The sequence below is a fragment of the Stigmatopora argus genome, chromosome 12, assembly GCF_051989625.1.
Source record: "Stigmatopora argus isolate UIUO_Sarg chromosome 12, RoL_Sarg_1.0, whole genome shotgun sequence".
NCBI classification, from domain to species: Eukaryota; Metazoa; Chordata; class Actinopteri; order Syngnathiformes; family Syngnathidae; genus Stigmatopora; species Stigmatopora argus.
The window spans coordinates 8,671,701-8,675,806 of NC_135398.1; positions in this window are offsets into that span (position 1 = coordinate 8,671,701).

Here is a 4,106-nt window from a genome sequence, read left to right on the forward strand (position 1 = left end):
GTTCCAACCCATAAGAGGAAACCTTTCCACCAATCTGGTATCTTAGAAGTGCAATCAGTGTATTGCAGTCAGGTGCTTCTTGTTTCAGCAGAAATCTAATTACTAGTTAAACTGTCTGTGCTGGATCGGTTGGAACAAAAACTTGCACCCTCAGCGGCCCTCGAGGACCGGATTGCCCAAGTCTGTTCTAAAGTCATTCTGGATTTAGTTTCTGTTACATTTCCTTGTGAACGTTGAAGTTAAACCTTTGAACCATGTCACATTTTGGGTCATGTAGGGACAATATTAACATTTGTTATGGCCTACATCACTCAAAATTTCATGCCGAGGTACTGATGTTGATGCCACATGCCTCAATTATAAATATTTGTAAAAAAATTATAAATGAATACATTGTTCAAAAAAATGAATACAATTAAAATGAATCAATGCTAATATAGAATTGTTATGCTCCCAATAACACTTTAAAGTAGTTATTTTTCTCCCAAAATTAAAAAATAAAATTATATACGTATATATAAATATATATATATATATATACACATATATATATATATATTTTTTTTATATATTTTTTACATGCCATATATATACACACACACACTATATGTATGGTACCTTGCATAAGATATTATGGTGCTTTTTCTATGATATGACTTGTCAGAGTGGTTGATGTTCCACCATTTTTCATCTTAAAAGGGAATGCTTGTACTAGTCCAAGTGAGTGAAGATTCACAGTATCTACGCCCTAAGGGAGCATACAAATAAATTGAACAGACAGAAGTTGACAAACAAACCCACATTTTACAAACCAAAACAGAGTGAATTTACCAGCTAAATGATACTCCAGTGACAGAAATGAGCAGCTCAAAGAACATTTGGTGACATGCTCACAACAATCCTTGCGTTCCAAATGTCTTACATTTGACAAAACATCAGTTAGCTGTCAGGCACACAGAGAATTACGTGATTTGACATCACAGTCATTTGACATTTTCAACAGATTTGGTACTCTTGCGGTTTGCAGCAGTATGGAATCCTACTGTGTTCAAACACTTCAGAAGCAGTATATCAAATGCAGGATTTTAATCTTCCTCCATCTGTCATAGAGCTTTAAATGGATTTAATTAACTGTGGCCATATTCTGTAGTATTCCCTCAATGATGAAATAGCTTTATTCTTATTTTATAGTTCTTCAGAAATTCTAGTTATGATGAATTTGCATTGCCAAATCTGTGACAGAAACCTACAATTATAGAATGAGCTGTCAGGATGATATCTGACAACGCTTCATTACTGTAAACTACAAACACAATACTAATGAAAAATGCCCTGATATGAAATTGAGTTATATGATGAAAGGGAGGTGCTCTTTAAAAATTCTTTTGCACGGATCGTGACAGAATCCAATACAATTTAGTGAAACCAGATTTTTATATGATTCAAATGAAACCTTTGTAATACACTAAGTTTATTTCAAATGAACACATGATGAAAAAACCTTTTTAGCATTCAGTAGGTTCTACACGGGATATCAAAATTAATAGCATTCCCTATAGAGTTCTGATTTTTCATAGTAAAACGTATGCCTTTCTTTCAATGTGACAATTTGGCAAGTTAATAATCATTTACTGAGCCTCAGATATGGGATTTTTTTAAATAGTTTGTGGCCACAGTACATAGTAGAAAGTGAAGTTTACGCCTGCTAAAAAAAGACACCCGCTTACTTTATTGAGGATAATTTAACAACTGTGGCACTGTACCCTTCGAGGGACAAAAGATCACTAAGTTATTGAATTTGCAGTAAAAGAACAATCAGCTTTTCAACTGTCATGCTAACATGAACAGTAAAGTCAGTAGTAAACAGACACAAGAAATGCATCACCGTGCTGGTGTAAAAATAAATACTGTAATCTCCGCTTGTTCATGTAGCGCCGCGGGCAATATGTACAGTTGAAAACACAAAAAAACATTTTAAAACGAATATATTTATATATTGTGGCTCATTTTATCTTGCTTTTGAAACAATAGATGTCGAGGAATGGAGGAAAATTACAAAACAGAATGTTATTAGGGCATACTGGTCCTACTGGCACATCTGTGATGGCACTATTCATGATGAACTCTTCACATATAGGCTACAAAATGGTGGCACTCGCTTCTGCTGCTGTTTACTGCCCCTTGCCGTCACATTCTCCTTTGCGCTCAGACATTGCACTCGATTCGAGATGATACTCTTCTTACGAGTCAGATCAATAATACATCATTTACTTCTCCTCACACCTCCACCCCAGCCAACAACTCTACCACACATACATCCGAATCTGAAACAACAGCGTGCTGTTTAAAATTCAACTGCATCATAATGTTGCCAATATTATCCTCTTTGATTTACTTTGAAGAGCTGTGCGCCACACCGACATAGTGAAGCAGCTGACAGCTAGACTATAGTATAATTACACTAAAATATACCATCTAAAAGATTTATTATGTTGTTGTTGTGGTACTTTAGTTAACCTGGACCTAGATTTTTCGGATGGGTTCGGGGTGGTGGGGGAGAAATGAAATCACATGACATTTGAGATCATCTTTACACTGTTATATCATTAGCGAGTCGCAAATTATTGAGAAAAAGTCTTTAAAAAAAGATATATTATATGCCAGGCAAACACCAAAATGAGGAAATATGTTAAATTATCCTAATATTTCAATAGAAATTATAGAACCATGTTTGGGAAACACTTCTAACATGTCTCAATTTTACATTTTAAAAACTCGATTGTCTGCCCGTGAAAGTCATTGTTTTGATTCTATGTTTACACGTGAACTAATAGTACATGTTGTGTATTTGTGTAGTGCAAGTATCTAGTACATGTTGTGTATTTGTGTGTGATAGTAGATAAGTACGTGTACTAATCCTGCAAGGACATGTGCTTGGATGGAGTTGTTTACTTGTACAACAAGTGTCTGTACTTGCGTGGACTTCTTCTACAAGTACAATAAAGGACATTCCCTGGGAATTGCATGTTATATTTTCTGATTAAAACATTGGTATGATAACGCAGCTTGATTTTCCATCACCAAAAGATTCCATCGCCAGCAGCTACGATATGGATGAGCCACGAATACAAAAATGTTTCGGCTCGATCTCTATCGGTTGTTTTTGAGCTCTGAGAGTCAGTGGCGAACAGAACGAGGAAATCAAAAGAGCTATAAGGAGAACGCACAATTTTAGGTACCATTACGCGATAACGTGTGAGACGTCCACAGAAACATGCAGATGGTATGCACATCCCACCGAGGCTACTTGTGAGTAAGCGATGGGTAAGTGCAACATTTGTTTTTTTATTGTTGTTTTATCATGAAACAAATAATAAAATCTAAATTATGGTATGAGTTTGTCCTTTTCTGCATGAGGACATTACAAGCTCATGAAAAAAGCTAATAAATATTTTATCTGTTCAGGAAAATGGAAAGAAGGGAAAATAAAATGGCTTTATTGTGGTGGCAGGTAAAGATGGGGACCGAGTTTGGACAAATCTCATTGAAAACAGTGCTTTATTTTGAAATAAATAAATAAAAACTAGATATTTTTTCATTTATCTATTCATCTTTTTTTCCACATAGCGGCCCGGTGGGCGAGTGCTTACCGTGTCAGCATCCCTTATGAGCCCTGTGAGGATAAGCGGTACAGAAAATGAATGAAAGGCTTGCCAAATAATACGAAAATGTCTGTGTGGCAATTTCTTTGATTTAATTTAAGACACCCTTGTGTTTTGGATGATTTTTTTCCCGTTGCCCTGTTAAATGTTCAGCTTGTCAAAAAATATGGCACTTGGTTTAAATTGGACTTAATTGCTGTAAGGAGCATTTAGAGCAAAAAAATCAGATCTAGACTAAGTGTGCAAACTGAGAAACTGACTATTGTTGGCTATTGTTGCTCCTATCACACCAACGTTTTGCATGTCATTGAACAAGAAGCATTGCACCCAAGATTCCAAGAACTTTAATCAATAATGCTATGGCGACATTAGCACCGACTTTAAATGCACACAATTTATGAACAACAAAGGCTTAGTTTAGTTCAATAAAACACCAATTACAGC